Below are 16,966 nucleotides of genomic sequence, written 5' to 3'. Positions count from 1 at the left end.
GCCACGAAATAAACTATTAAAGTTTAAACATGAGATTGAATAGATTGGGCCAACAAGCTACGAGGGTGCTGAATGAATGAACTTAATTTGCATCATCAATTGGAAAGGTTTTTTTGGGGATATAGAGTTGAACAGCTGATCTTTGGAAATGTGAAACAGGAAGTGATAAGGGCATTGAGAATTTCACATTGGAAAAAGCTGGATAAGACATGGATGGAAGCTATTCAAGTCAGTGCATGGAGGTTGCAGAAGTCATGGAAATAGAGCAGATTATAATTCTGATGGAGTGAGTGTCTTCATTGAAATGGATTGACAGCTTAGCTCAGGATGGAGTGGTTGTTGAGAATCTTTGATTGTGGATGTGTTTGTGCCTGAACAGGAAGTTGTGATTTTTTTTTTCTCTCTGAGGGAGAGTCATTTCAATCTTGTGGTTCAAGATTTTTTGATTTAAATTTTGGCTCCTGGAATTTGGTTGAGTCTACTCTGATAATGTTCATCTGTTATCCTAATATAGATAGCTGTTTTGGAACACACGGTTCCAAGTCATTTTACTCCATGTCAAAGAAAGATATTGGTTTAAAGTGAATTGCTCTGCTTTTGCTTGAAAATGTAAAGAAAATTTCTGTGTTTTACCACTGAAGAGATGATCCCTTGAAAGCCCTTGGTTTTCTTTGATTGTGGCAGAGAACGATGGAGAATAAACATTCATTTCTGGTCGTCTCAACCAGAAGGATGAAGATGCTTTGGCGAGGACACACGAGAGACTTTCCAGGATGTTGCCTGGATTGGAGAATGTGTCTAATGAAACAAGGTTGACAGAGCTTGTCTCTTTGGAGCAACAAGTATGAGAGGTGACAATCAAAATGTATAAAGAAATGAGGGGCTTAATAAGGCGAACAGCCAGCACCTTTTCTGGGTTGTCAATAGCAAGTAGTAGAGGTCATCTGTTTAAGGTGAGTGGAGGAAAGTTTTGGGCAGATGTCAAAGGTAAGTTTTCCTCCCCACAGAGAGTGGTGGGTGTCTAGAATTCATTGCTGGGCTGGTGGTGGAGGCTGATACAATGGGATATTCAAAAGCATCTTAGACGGCCACATGAATATAAGAAAATTACAAGGTTATGGGTGTGAGGTAGGGAGAAATTAGATGGTTGTAGAGTAGGTTTGCCTCGGTCAGCACAACATTGTGGGCTGAAGGGAGTGTCCTGTAATGTTCGATGTTCTATGCCAACCTGTTATGGGAAACTGGCAGGAAAATGGAATCAAGTCCATGGCCAGAATCAGTCATGATCTGATTGAATGGCAGAGCAAGCTTGACAGGTTAGTTGGCCTTCTCCAGCTCCTGTTTCTTAGGTACTGAACAATGCAGTATTTTTGGATGCACAGAATCATGTTGTGTTATCAGAAATTGGGAAGTTCCAGATTTGCAAATGAATTACGGCAAGCTGAGATGGTTCCATCATTGTCGCAACTAATGTCCAGGCCAGATTGGATCACATTTCTGGGCATTGATGGTTGACACAAACTTTGCTTGGTTTAAGTGACAAAATTATGCAGGGAAGTTTTTAAATTCACCAAAGAGAATAAATTGGGCTTTGGTTTAACATCTCAACCTGAGATTCTGAATTGCATTGAATGCTTTCTCCACATATTTGGAGCAAAGATCTGTTTCGATGGCCCAGTCTGATGAGAATCTGTTGTTGCCGATAACAGAAATTTTCAGATTTATTGTCAGAGTATATAAATGACATCGCATACAATCCTGAGATTCTTTTTTCCTGTGGGTGAGCCAGAAAATTTACGATTTAATTTGACAGATTGAATTTGATTGCTATTTGCAAGGCTTCAAATCATCTTAAATGGATGCATGATGCACAGTGAAGGGAACTGTTCTTTCACGTCAATATAATTTACTGCGCTCCTTGTGTATGTCACAGTGATAGGAACAAACTTCACCAAATGTCAAAGTCACCACAAATGAGATAAAGTTATAGACTAGGAAAGAAGCAGAATTACTAGCCGACTGACATTTTCAATAATCAGTCATTACCTTCAAGTCTTATAATTACTAATGACAAAATGTCATTGGTTAAAATTCATAGGAATGCTTTAAAATCAGGAAATGTAAAAGGCAACTGAATTCATCAGTTTAGAAGTTGCAAATTTTTTCACCTTGACACTTTAAATGTCAAGGTGAAATCTACTGAGATCATTCAAATTGCAACTGCAATATGTTTTAAAACTCAATTGTAATTTCATCTGCAACTTGATGAACGTTAGGTAGTAACAGAAGTTGAAGCTGAGCATTAAACCTGCTGAATAATGAGGTATTCCAAAATGCAGCATGCGCAGTTTATTTAATTGGCCTATTCTTAATGTGTGAAAATTTAAAAAAAAAACCAGAGCAGATGACGTGTTGTGAAAAGTTGCTGAAGTGTTACTGCCAGGATGGTGATGAACCCTGCACTGCCACAGAAGTAATAGTTCTTTACAATTTTTCTTCTGCTGCCACGCACTCAAACCAGCCCTTGTGACAGCATAACATAACATAACAATTTACAGCACGGAAACAGGCCATTAGGCCCTTCTAGTCCGCACCGAACCAAACACCCCTTTCTAGTCCCACCTCCCTGCACAATGCCCATAACCCTCCATCTTCTTCTCATCCATAGACCTGTCCAACCTTTTCTTAAATAATACAATTGACTCCGCCGCCACTATTTCTCCCGGAAGCTCATTCCACACAGCTACCACTCTCTGAGTAAAGAAGTTCCCCCTCATGTTACCTCTAAACCTCTGCCCCTTAATTCTTAACTCATGTCCTCTTGTTTTAAACTTTCCTCCTCTTAACGGAAATAGTCTATCCACATCCATTTTGTCTATCTCTTTCATAATCTTAAATACTTCTATCAAATCCCCTCTCAACCTTCTACGCTCCAAAGAATAAAGACCCAATCTGTCCAATCTCTCCCCATACTCCAGATGCTTAAACCCAGGCAACATTCTGGTAAACCTTCTCTGCACTCTCTCCACTCTGTTTATATCCTTCCTATAATTAGGCGACCAGAACTGCACACAGAACTCCAAATTAGGCCGCACCAACATTTTTGTCTGTTTTAAGTGGCAATTCTTTAATGGCCTTTGTCAGCCAACTTTTTCAAAGACTAAGTTGAGATTGCTTGCTTGTATGAGGAAGAATGTGTTTGAAGGAAGGAGGTTTGCCTTCTCTCAATGTAAATTAACAAGAATTGTTGGAATCTATCTTTAATATGATTTGATTTTCCAGTGTGCCGCTGTTTTCAAAATGAGCCACAGAAAGAGCACAATATTTTTCAAGTTCATAAAAATGACCAATTTCTAAAGAATGTTGATGAAATGTTCATTCGCTTAGAGTGGCATAAAGCCAAGCTTTAATGTGCCTTTTGATTTGTTTTTGCATCAACTAAATAATCATAAAAGTTATCGAAGAACAAAATGCGATGACGCGAAAGTTAACAGACACTGAAATTGTAGTTAAAAACACAAATGCTGGAGGAGCTCAGAGGTCTGTCTCTCAGCATCTCGAGGAGGTAAAGATGTACAGTGTAGCTGACATTTTGGGCCTGAGCAGACTTTGATGTTTCACTCTATTCATTTGCTCTCCTATGAAATCTCTTTGAGGGATATCTACCCTCAAGAATTTCTCTTCATAGCTTGAAGAAGGGCTTAGGCCCGAAACGTCAGTCATGAATCTTAATCACCTATTGAATGCCGCAAGACCTTCTGAGTTCCTCCAGCATTGATGTGTTTATAATTTTATGTATGTTGGCAGCAGTGAATGGACTTTTGTGATAAGTCAGGCTTCCCGTACCTGTTAAATTCAGTTGAAGTAAATATTTGCTGTGTGTTCTAATTACCAAGTTGCTTGAATGAGTATTTGTATCTTGGAAATGATGTCCTCTATTCGATTTATTGGTCTTTTTTGCTCGGGGAGAGCAGGGTGGTGGGCTTCAGGCTGGACAAACTCACAGAGCAGTTTGCTCACAATCTGGCAGACCCAGTGTCAAATCTTTGTGCTTTGTGATGCCCTCACAATCAGTATCAAATCTAGGGTTAGGGTTCGGCATAGCAACCCCCAGCAAAACAGAACAGGTAGTGGGCAGCGGCCGTGGGACAGAGCAGGTAGCACTAAAAAAAATGATGGTACACAATATACAAAGAAAATTGCTGTAGACCATTCACATCAAAGACATGGTCCTGGAATGCAAGAAGTGCAGTTTACACTGCATGCATTCTGGGAATTGTACAAGGTCACTTTGTGGTTAAAAAGATGGGACTGGAATGACCCCCCCCCCCCATTCCATTTCCATGCTTATGACACAGCACACGTTGGGGGGGGGGTGGGGGGGGAATAGTAGAAAATGTCCCAGAATGAGGTGGCTGTATAATAGGCATATTTTAATTGCCCCATCATCTCAAAAAAACCTTTTAGTCACCAAAGATCTATTTGTTGTAGATGCAAAATGAACATTTGTTTTGTTATCGTTCTGCATTTTTAAAAAACTTTCTGGGAATCTCCAAACTTGTACCACCCTTGCAGAGAAACACTTCTCCTCCCAATGTTGCTCGAGATTGGCCAACCTGTGATATTTTGACTGTGAGCACTTTTCTTGGATCTCTATCTGAAATAGTTTCCTTCTCCTTTTTTATTTCCCTTCAACTTGAAAACCAAAATATAAATTCAACTTTAAATTATAGGATGTGGAATCTCTCTGTGATATTTGATTTGTAAGAGTTGTTCATGTCTGATGTTGTGCTGTTGAAGGAAATTGTATACTTTAATGTGGTGCAATAATTGCACAGCAGATGAAGATGCACTCGAGCTCTGGATGTCTGTAGCATATCTGATCGTATCTTGTGTGTACCTTTCCATGCAGTTATTGATATTGCTTGGCCATGCTCCAACTCCCCTACCTCTCCTCTTGTAACCTTATTGGACCTTCACTGTTTCCAAATTTTTAGTATTTGAATTATGAACCAAAATCCATTGGATTAGCATTTGCTTGCCCCAAAAGTATTTGCTGGTACTTCTCTTAATTAATTGTTTTGAAAGAAAAATGAATGGAGCATTTAAAAACTGAAAAGGACCCAGGGAATTGCTTGTAAGAAAGGGAAGAGCTCAGCAGTGTTCCAGAACCAATTTGGTGCATAATTCAGACTGAAGCCTCATAATTTTAATTGCTCAATTTGACAGGACAGACAGTGGTTTGTGATATTTTATGATCATCATACATTTCTGTTCCTCGATGTTAACTTCGCTTTGGATGTAATTGACCACTTCTTCAATTCCCTGCTTTACTATGGTTGCATAACATTTAATTTTGGATCTCCTGTGCCAGATGGTTGGGAGGGAGCCTGCAATGTTTTACTCCTCATCAAATTGTCCATTCCCCAAATTGATTCAAATCAGGTTCTGAACTGATTGTATCATAATTAGCAGATATTAATGGATTATTTTCTATCATTGTCCCAACTCAACTCAGTTAAGTTTCTGCCACCACCTTGACTATGCTGTATATTTTACCAATCCGCTGTGGCTGCAAAGGGATTTCACCCAACTCCAAAATTGACAGGAAAACAAATCTTTTGTACTCCTTTCAAGAACTTTAATTCTGATTTTTATAAATGAAGATGAAACTAAATGTTAGTCTCTGGGGTGGAACCACTGTGTAATTCCTAGTACTGTCTAATACGAATGTATTATATGGGCTAGCCTGCCCCTGTACCTGTAACTCCTCCCCTCAGAATTCCCATAAAGGGGGTTTATGCCCAAATCCTTCCTCGGAACTGGGCCAGGAACATGTGAGATGTGTCTGCAGCTTATGGTGTTTAAAGCCTATTAATCATGGCTTCTAGTCTGATGTGAGTTGTTGATAGTGTATCAGTCTCTCTTTGCTCCCTGAAAACCAGTGTATAACATAATCTCTTGATTTTAAGATCATTTTGCCAAAATGTAGCTATTGTGAAATACTAGAATTGGGGTGCGGGGGGGGGGGTGCGAAATGGAAGAAAGATTTCTGACTTCTTGGCCTACTCTGCCATTCTAACATCTTGGTGGTGTTTTTTGCTTGTGACACCTGCTGAATCAAAGCTATATCCACTGATTTGTTTAATATCAAAAAATGTTTTTTATTGAATTTATTCAGGGACCGGACCTCCTTCGTCCTTGGGTTGGTCATTCTGAAGATTTTGTGCCCTCTTGATGAAGCAATTTTCTTTCATCATATGTTCTGTGTTGTCACCTCTTACTTGAAGACTTGAGCTACAGGAGTGTTTAAAAGGCTTCTAAAAAGGCACACGAATAAGCATGAAACAGAGGGCTATGTTACACATGGAAGCAGCAGGGTTGTATTTGTGCATCGCGTTCAGTGCATAGACGTGGATCAAAGGGATTGTTCCCGTGGTGTTTGTGTCCACGTTACTGAGGAAAAAATGGATGCCATTCAAATAAAAGACGGGTACACAAATTTTACTGCAGTTGTGTGGTATTTATAAATAAGTTTGGGGCAGAAAAGTTGCACTGTAAAATCTGAAGAGTTTTTAATTAAAAAAAAAAATTTCAAGACTATAAGGAATTACTGATTAAGCTGCCCTCTGTTTTCTTTTTTCTATACATTTTATTTAATTTAAATCCACAGCAAACATATCACAATATTCAAACTGAATCCAAATACATGTGGTATTTTATTTAAAAAAAAGAAAGTAAAGAAATACAAAAGAAAAAACCTCCTATAATTACCCCCCAAACCCCCAGCAAACTTTAAAAAAAAACAGCGAAAAGAAAACCACAATAGGCGAACTTCACTTGCTGATACTTTGAAACATAATATTTATAAAGACCTCTAAGAGAAAGGGAATGTTTGAGATCCATTTAAATTTAATACCAACTTTGCTGTCCCTTTTCCACTGATTTTATCAGCACGCCGGCATCAGCAAATGCCTGTGATGTGAATACGGGTAGAGGCGATTAATTCCTGGAGTGAAATGACATCATTTGACACTGGCGTTCGGACAGTGTTCCTCTTCCACTGGACCCTGTCCCAGTTAATTCCTGGGACAGAGTGCTAGTGGAAAAGGTGCTTCAGATTGAGTTTGTCGTTGAGGAGTCTGATGATGGATGGGTAGCAGCTGTTCCTCAGCCTGGTGGTGCTTTTAATGCAATATGCATGGATTTTCCAAAGATACTGCAAAAGATACAGCATTGTACTTCATTAAAGAAGTAATTTTGAATGGGGTTAGAGGAAAAGTAAGGACAGCTGGAGGCAAGCTTGAAACCAACAAAGTAATTCCAAATCTTTTTACCATGACAGTTATCTGTTGGGAAGTGGTGTTTTCCAGGCTCAAACTGACACTGCTATAATTAATAAGTGATTGGGGGTGATTTCAATAACTTCAGTAATGCTGAGCTTTGGAAGGTACATAATCCAACCACAAAGTGCACAGTGATGCAGGGTATGCAAATTGGGTTGGGTGGGGGAGGGGGGAATGTGTCTGTCTGAAAAATCAGTGCAAGGAGGTACACTTTGATTGTAACACAAGGTGGCTAAATAATTCATGCAAAGAAAGAGGCCAGTATTCAGAGGAGTATTAGAATTTTTGGGGTGTAGCTGGGGAGGAACCAAAACTATCACTGAAATCATTAAAAAAAAACCTTCGTTTTAAAAAAATATTTTTCAAGCAAAGGATTTGGCAGAATGTGCAGTAATGTTGCACTTAAAGGGAAGGTGTGTTTGATAACTAATATTGGGCACAGATTTAGTCGTGACAAAACAAAGACTATTTTAATTTGGTTTATAGTAAAACATTGGAACAACTTTGCAAGGGAAACTAAAATAGAGGTTCTGAAATTATGGAAAGGGTGATCAGGTTGGTAATTCCTTATTCTTGTCACATGAAGGCCAAGTAATGGTGTGATTCATACTTTTGCATTTCTCTGTTAAGGCATTAAAAGCTTGGTTGGAAAGGTGTGGAAATGTGGTTTCTATCTGTTGGTACACCAAAACAAGGGGCCACAAATGAAGTGGAGTGGGATGAACTAAGTATAGACCATTAACGCAAGCACACAACAATTAGGGTGCTGTAAATTCAATGCATGCCATTTGCATTCGTTTCATCAGTCAGCACTTCTTTTGTTCCTGGAGGCCTTGAGGGGAACCAAAACACAGCTATTTACTCCATTGGAATGGTGAATTATCAGCAATTGAAATTAGCTGTTTATTTCCAAACTTATTACTTTGCAACCTCTGCCTTCTCAATGTGGCTGATTTTTAACTAAAAGATTTTGACCAGATTTTGCAAACTTTCTTCTTGATGAAAAGATGTCACGTGATCCCTGTTTTAATTCATTCTTGTTCTGGGAAAAGAGGATTGCTGGAAAGACCCCAACTGAATGGTCATCTTTAAATTAACCTTGGAAGATTGTGGTGAGTTGCCTTCTTTACCAATTACAGTCTGCCTGCAGGAGGCATGGTAGTGTTCCTGGTGTTTAACTCTGGGAATACTAAGGAACATGGGGAATTATTTCCAAGCCTGACCTGGTTGGAAGTTTGAGGTGGCAAGAGTATTCCTGCATTTATAGTGCACCCAGAGCTGAATTTTACATCTCACATCTGCTCCATTATCAGACATCTATTTCCATGACCATAACTTTTTCTGATCTCATCCCTGCTTCAGATCATATGAAACTGCCATCTCTGTCATGTTCTTTATGAATTTACTTGCCCACACCCTAACTTGCACCAATTTTCATTGGGCTCAATATCCTGTGCGTGTTGACCTGCTCGGTTCAGGGAAAGTAATTCCCTTATTTTATATATTCAAACCGTTCCTTCGTTTCTTCATGCTCTGTAAACTTATGAGCTATTTGCTTTCACACAAGCTTTCCACATCTTGAAATTGATTCATCATTTCTTTGGTGGTTATTCCTTCAGCTCCTCTGACTTTGGAACTCAACTTCACTGTGTTTTAAGATGCTCTAAAAACATTTTCCTTTTTCATACTTTCTATGTGTTTCTGGTGTCTATTTAGTTTGCTTCTGCTCCAGTGAAGCACCTTTTAGAAGTTTTCTGATTTTAAATCAGCCATTCTCAATGAGGGTCCAATGCGCCACCCCCCCCAAACTACCTGGGGGTCACAGCACATTGATGTAAAAGCATTGTTTCCTTTTCACTTCGCATAACATAAATATGTAGTTGGTAGGAGAGAAGTACGGAAGAAAACAAAACTTGACTGCTTCACAGGGAACTGGGGCCGTAAACTTGGAGCAGAGTCCGAGGGGAGGCCATAGCTGAAAAAAGTTTGAGGATGGCTTTTACACTGTAAATGCCCCATCTCAAATGAAGTTGTCTTTCCTATTTTATGATCATGAAATTGTTGCTTTCGTGTTTCATAATCTTCAATGTTGGGAGTGGGTTGTACTGCCTCATGCTTGGCTAAATCCCAAATTGCAATCTCAATTTTTAATGTCAGCAATTTAAGATGCATGCAATCTGTTGTCAATTTAAATCTTATGCATTAAAAAAACGAAATGGCTTTCAAAATATGTGGACTCATTGAATGTGATCAGATAAGTGGATTTGTCAAGGAAATGCAAAAAATCTGATACACTGCAGCAGTGGAAAGGTATTGATCATGTTTCAAAGTAGCATGTTCTGGTTAGTCTTTAGTTCAGTTGAGTCATAGTTGATAACTTCACCCCAGTAATGAAGGTATTGTCAGCAATTGCACATAAAATGTATAATTTAATAGTTAGTAAGGCATTTTGATGTCCTTTTGATGTGGGTTGTGCACAATGCAATTCTACCCAAGATAGGCATCTGCTTACATAATGAATTGTAGATACTAAATTAAGACCGAGTAATTGTAAGGAAGTAGTGTAATAAGAATGTAATTTTCCTTTTAATTGCTGAACAATGACCATTGTTCAAGAGTTGTCTGCATCTAAAAATAAAAAAGTGTCAAATGCTGAGCTGACAATAGAACCTCATTTCAAAGTGTCTGAGTTGTGTCACTCCCTTTATCTGATTCTGTGGACCAAATTTATATTGTCGAATTGTCTTTGAAGTGACTTTTGGAATTTATTTCTTATTCAGACAGCATAAAATGCATATTGTTCACAGCTGTACTTTATCTTTGCCATATGGTCAGATTTGTTTCTGAAGCATTTCCTGTCGAATTTGTTGGTGCAATGTAAACAAGCCTCAGAATTTATTGTCATGAACGTGTTCCAAATGGATAAAAAATTTTCTTAAGCAATTAAATGCTCCAGTTGAAGGTGAACAATGCAACAATATTTTATAATTTGACATTCATTTGTCAGATGGACCATCAAGTAATTACTTGTGAGCTTTGTATGTAAAATACAGGTAGTCCTCCACTTCCGACCTAAGCACGTGCGACTGAATTTATTAAAACTACGTCCATATTTTATATTGAAAGTACTGTATACAGTGATCCCCGCTTCCGTCGGCAGCCCGAGGTCCCGCTCCAGGTAGTCTCCAAAGTCCAACCAATCTGAGTTACGTCCAACCTGACTGTCCCAATTACGGTTGTAAGTCTGGGCCGACACCTTTTATATCAGTACAGCGAATGCATAACTGCTTTGGTTACTTTGTTAGTCTATTTTTGAAGTCTTCAACTGGCTAGCATGCAGGTTCAGAAAGCTGTGAAGAAGGCAAATGGAATGTTGGCTTTCATAAAGAGGGGATTGGAGTACAGGAACAGAGACGCCCTTCTGCAGTTATACAGGGCCCTGGTGAGACCCCACCTGGAGTATTGCGTCCAGTTCTGGTCTTCAAACTTGAGGAAGGACATACTAGCTATAGAGGGTGTGCAGCGCAGATTTACAAGGTTAGTTCCAGGGATGGCAGGGTTGTCATATGCAGCAAGGCTAGAAAAACTGGACTTGTATCCATTGGAGTTTAGAAGGATGAGGGGGGACATGATTGAGGTATACAAAATCATCAGGGGGATAGACAAGGTGAAGTCTGATTACTTGTTCCCAATGATGGGGGAGACGAGGACTAGAGGGCATAGTTTAAGAATACAGGGTAGGCCCTTTCGGACGGAGATGAGAAAGCATTTTTTTACCCAGAGAAGTGTGAATCTGTGGAATGCTCTGCCACAGAGGGTGGTAGAGGCGGATTCGCTGACTATGTTCAAAAGAGAGTTAGATAAGACTCTTGTGGGTAACGGAGTTAAGGGTTATGGGGATAAGGCTGGAAAGGGGTACTGATGGTAATGATTAGCCATGATCTAAAATGGCGGTGCTGGCCCGACGGCCAAATGGCCTACTCCAGCTCCTATTGTCTATTGTCTATTGTAGAGGTTTGAAAGCAATATGTCAGGACTTGGATTATAATTCGAAGGAAATCATTACACATCAAGCCGTTGTGCTGAAGTGGGGCTAAGCACTTTGTTGTCCTTGGTAAGATACAATAACATCTGTTATTTTAAGAAAAACAATCACATATCATAGTAATATGTTAAATTCTACTGAAAATTTTTAGGTGGAGCATAGATGAAAACTTGTTTCATTTTGCATGATCGCAAATATATAATTTAAATTAGAGGTACGGCACTGTAACAAGCCCATCTGGCACATGTGTGCTGCCCATTTACACCCAAATCAACCAACACCTCCCTCATAAGTTTTGGTGGGTGGGAGGATACCAGGGCACCTGTTCCTTTTCAATAAATAAATAGCATTGGCTTATGATGTTTGCCTCTGTGGGTAAATTTCGTGTTGAGGTTCCTTGAGAATGACTGGCAAGTTGAATTTTGTGTTCAACACCTAAACTTGATGGATCGATGCTACAGCTGAGATGAAAATGAGCAATCTAAAGCAAGTCCCTGAACGGTGAAAATTTTTACATTTTCAGAATAATAAATTAACAGTGTGGCGGTACGCCATTAGGCAGGCGAACCGGCCCCGCTTGTCATGCACGCCAAAATTGCGCTGTCGGGGGTTTCCTCCCGACCTCGGCACCGAACTCAGAAGCCCGTGCTCGGGGACCCACGTGACGCCCCGGTGACGTCGGGGCCCCCAGCGCGGTTCTCAGCCAGTTCCGGGCTGGGAGTACAAGACCAGCCAGGCAGCCTGCAATAAATCAGTTTTTGCTCACTGAACTCAACCCGTCTGGTTGTGCGATCCTTCAGTTAGTAGTGTAGCCGCTGCTACAATACTTTCATTTGCAGTTGTAATGATCTTTGTTGGAATTGTGTGGGATTGGAAAATGTGACACCCTTGCAGGAAGAGTTGATCTCCTCTGAAGTTGTGGGAGTGAAGCATTCATGGTTCTTAGCATGTCAAAATTTCTATTTATAATCAGGCATCTTTTTAATTTTGAATCTCTTAACAAAGACTCCATATTGAAATGAATGAGTTCACTTTTGCACAAGATGATATTCAAATTATTGGAGAGTTGGATGTTGAATCTAATTTTTTTTGGTGTTGAGGGACTGCTGCCATAGAGGCTGGGAAATCTCTTTACTCCACTTCAACACTATTTTACATCTGAGCAGACAAAACAAAACACTACTGGAGCGACTCCACAGGCCAGACAGCATCCATGGGTAGAAATGGCCAGTCATTGTTTTGAGTCCATTTAGATCCTTGGATATTTCCTGACCTGCTGAGTTTGTCCAAAAATTCTTTATCTTAAGATTACAGCACATTGCTTTTGTTTTTTCAATTATATTATAACGACCTGGTCCTTGATTTGATCACCTGTGAACCATGCTTTAAACTGCCTATGTCCATACTGAAGTCTAGTTTAAAAAAAATTAAACATGGTTTGTTATAGCAACTTGAGCAAGATGTGCCAATTGGATATTAGATATTAGTGTGAAATATCAAAATATTTATCTGGGAGGTAACGAAGAAATGTGAGCAAACAGGATGTGGTAGAAATGCTTTGCCTTTGAAGACCTGTGTGTATTTAATGTTACATCTCACACTGAGAGTTGATTTTGTAGTTTGTTCTGATCATCTCATCTGTTTTTCTGTATCACTAAAATGAGCTTCCTCTACACAATTGGCTGATGTGTGACCTTCAGTCACAAGAATGAACTTTCTCACATTAGAATTGACATACAAATGGAATAGGTGTTGGCTAAATTTATTTCACTGGTGTTTAGCCTTGAAATAAATCTGAATTGAAGCTGCTTTGACTGTGACTATTTCATCATTTGAATGGCTAACTTCCACTTAAGGTCATTATGGTGTTGGAGTGCCTCTGCTCTGCAACTTAAAAGCGGTTGAAAGGACACTTAAAGCATTTTCAGTTATGAATTATTGATGAGTAAGTAATTGGATTTATCACTGACCTGATAACGCTACTGAAACTGAGTGCATGCTCATGGGAGGCGTGCCTCTGTGGAAATGGTCAAGATTGGCACAGAACTGATGGTGCTGCTTTGCGTCATTCTCAACCAGACAATGGACGGTTGGGGTGGAGATGTGTGCCGTTCTGAAGGAAAGCAACAAATTATATTTTTTTAATTAAAGAAATGGTTCTTTTGGGAAAAATCCCAAAGCTATGACCTAAAAACCAGAGATATGAGGCCAAAATAGCTGGACCAATCAGCATGGATGGCAGAAGCTTTAATTCCTACAGTTCAGTCCAATTTGCTTCTGCCTAACCACAAATAAGGTAGTGGTGTTTGAGCTGCCCATTACAAATCAGTTCTTCGGAGAAGGAGGGTGAAATGAGGAAAGTTGCATCTTATTGATGTTGCCGACTGAGTTCACAACCTTCTGGAGTTTATTCTTGTCCTGAGTGTTGGTGTCTCCATACCAGACAGTGATGCAACCAGCCAGAATTCTCTCCATGGTACTCGTGGAAGTTTGAGAGTTTTCGGTGACAAACCGAATCTCCTCAGACGCCCCACAAGGTATAGCCGCTGGTGTGCTGCCTTCATAATTGCATCGACATGTCGGCTCCAGGATAGATCCTCTGAGATGTTGAAGTCTTGACCCTCTTCACTACTGAGTCCTTGATTTGTGTTGTCCTGGCTTCCTCTGGAAGTCCACAATTATCTCCTTGGTTTTGCTAACACTGAGTGCAGAGTTGTTAGTGCAACACCATTCAACGATCTGATTTTTCTCTCCCCCCCCCCCCAGCCCGTACGCTTCCTCCTTGCTGTTAGTGATTTTACCGACAACTGTGGTGTCACCAGCAAATTTTTAGATAGCATTTTTCTAATTGTGCCTGGCCACACAGTCATAGTGAGTAGGATCCAAGTTGCAGAGGCCATGGGTTTGAAGCTTGCTGAACAGCACTGAGGGAATAATGGTGTTGAAGGCTCTATCGTCTTCGAAGAGAAGCCGACGTACGAGTTCCTGTTTTCAAAAGGATCCTGAGCTGTGTGGAGAGCCAGTGATATTACATCTGCTGTAGACAGATTGTGACAATAGGTGATTTGCAATAGATTGAATCCTTGCTTGGGTACATGTAAATTCTGGCTATGACCCATCTCAAAGCATTTCAACACAGTAGATGTGAGTGCTACTGGGTGATGGTCATTGAGGCAACTCACCTGGTCGTCTGAGGCACCGGGATGATTAATGCCCTTTTTAAGCAGGTGGGAACCTCTGACTGCAGCAATGAGAGATGGAAAATGTCAGTGAACACGCCAGCTGGTTGATTTTTCAGTGCCCTGCCAGGTGTGATGTCAGGGTCTGACACCTTGAGAGTTCACCCTCTTGAATGATATTCTGACGTCGGCCTCAGACCCAGATATCACAGGGTCCTCTGCCTTTGCAGGGATTCTCGTTGGCACTGTTGAGTTCTCCTCTTTAAAGTGAGCATAGGTCTTCAGCTCATCAGGTAATGAAGCATCACAGCCATCTGTGGTGTTCGCCCCTCATTGTGTAGGCAGTAATGGCCTGCACTCCCTGCCATAGCTGGCGTGTATCTGTCTCTGCCTCTAGCTTCTTCTGGAATTTCCACTTTGTGGCAGAGCTTGCCTTCCGCAGGCCACACCTGGACTTGTTTCTTTCCTTCCTTGTTGGTCTTTGTTTTATTTTCATTTGTTCAGAGTTGAGGTCTTTTCCCCGCCTTTATAGCTTGCAGCTAACTTTGTACATTATTGCTGCTTAGGAACAATTGTGGTCAACTGTGAAGTATGATGGATACTGTCGTTATATTTTCAGTTCTTTCAAAACCTGTCTTGCTTCCTGAACATAATCAAGGATGCAGAAGCTCTTTTTGTTTGCCTGGATCACTTCCCACAAATATATCCGGGAAGCAGCCTCTGTAATCTTTTTGCCTCCTTTAAGATCCTTGTTTTCTGGGGATAGCATTTTCACGTTTAACCATATACTGCAACATTATGGACCTCTAGGTGACAACCAGTCAGAAGGAGGCAGTGGATAAAGATGAACACCAACATCATGTTGTCGGATCTGACTATGAATGTTTGGGACGTAAGCAATAAAATTATCCAGTGTAGACTGAACAATCTGGTTGAATTCTGCTGTGCAGAGGACATCTCACAACTAGTCATCTTTTACTCCTTCATTCACCTGGTGGTGGTGTCCATTTTTTGTCTCTGCTCTACCAAATTATTAACTGCATTGATGATCCCCCTGGAATGGTGAGCTGAGATGGTGGGAGATGCATGACATAGGACATTGTGCTTCATTGGCTGTAGCCTGGATGCATAATGAGACAAATATTAACCTGCTGGAAAATAATCAAATCTGTGGAGGGTGGGGGGGGGGGGCGGGGGGGAGAAGAATGCTAGTCTACCCAAAACTTCCAGTGTGAATGGCCTTTAAAAAATGCTCTAGACCATTGTTTCAAAGTGCGGGCTTGGTGCATTCTGCTCCAAGTGCCTTATGGGAATTCTCACGATATAGGACCTCCTGCCACTGGATATTGAGCAGTGTTCAACTGATAGAATGCTTGGGAATGCAAAATGGATGTGGTGTGGCATAATGCAAGTATGGTAAATGAAGTGAATAAGCTTGCTGCAGTGAATCAAGCAAGCCCACTTCCTGTCTGTACCAGGTGGGAAGTTTTATTAAACAAGAAAGTTTGCAGATGATGGGGTTGGAGAAACTCAGCAGGTCACACAGCACCCAATGGATGTTTTGTTCTGTTTAGAATCCAAACAGGATCATTATCTGAAATAAAATGTAGCTTGAAACAAAGATTCTATTTAAGTTAATCTCAGTTCAACTCAAAAAGGGCTCCTGGTAGTAGTAAAAAAGTATATTCCTCCAGTCAATTGCAACTTTCAGCCTGGTGAACCACTTGACTGACCTGTGTTTGCTTGAGTTATTTTCTCCCTGTGTAATGTGATGAATGGTTTGTTATTTGAATTAAATTAATTGTTTAATTCCTACAAGTATAAAATTGTTAAAATAATGTGACTTTTTTTCCATGTGGCATGATATTTGAGCAATTTTCCTGAATTTGCAATGAAAGGGTTGCTTTTAAAAAAAGTTATGATTGAATTGAAGTTTCAAGTCAGCTTTAAGAGAAACACAACTAGAAACCAGGTAAATGCTATCTCAGTAATTACAAGTGGAGGGAAGGGCTGTTTGAATTTGCTATCTTCAAATTAGATGGGTGTGGTTGAAACCACAGTGAAGCCTCAGTCTGGAAGGTGTGATCTTGAGATTAAATTAAAGGTCATGTTTTTATATTTGGTAATTATGGAGCTGTTTTTAAATCCAGGTTATTTAGGGTGTATATTTGAAATTTAAATTGCAGCTTTAAGCAAAAGCATGCTTCTCAAAATATTCACAAGATTTGCCAGTTTTGTAATTGGAGTTTTTAAAAAAAAATGCCGTTCAAAAAGATTTGAGGAAATATTTTTCAACATAACTTGTTTTCTAAATGTTGCAAACTGAAAGTAATTATTTTGATGTGAGGAAATGTGAATCTTTTTTGGGTCTTCAAATATAATCCCAACATTTTAGT

The 16,966-nt window shown here is 40.0% G+C and overlaps 1 protein-coding gene and 1 long non-coding RNA gene across 12 annotated transcripts in view; both read left to right on the top strand.

Moving 5' to 3' along the window:
• prex1 (phosphatidylinositol-3,4,5-trisphosphate-dependent Rac exchange factor 1) overlaps nt 1–16,966 on the top strand; it is a 240,372-nt gene that overhangs the window by 58,150 nt on the left and 165,256 nt on the right. The window lies entirely within an intron of this gene.
• On the top strand, nt 4,094–6,502 carry LOC138737413 (uncharacterized). Its single transcript, XR_011340890.1, has 2 exons — nt 4,094–4,157; nt 6,182–6,502. It is a non-coding gene; the product is annotated as an uncharacterized lncRNA (long non-coding RNA).

Source organism: Narcine bancroftii, chromosome 6 (assembly GCF_036971445.1).
Source record: "Narcine bancroftii isolate sNarBan1 chromosome 6, sNarBan1.hap1, whole genome shotgun sequence".
Lineage (NCBI taxonomy): Eukaryota > Metazoa > Chordata > Chondrichthyes > Torpediniformes > Narcinidae > Narcine > Narcine bancroftii.
The sequence above is the reverse complement of the archived record's forward strand: the minus strand, read 5'-3'. Positions and strand labels throughout refer to the sequence as shown.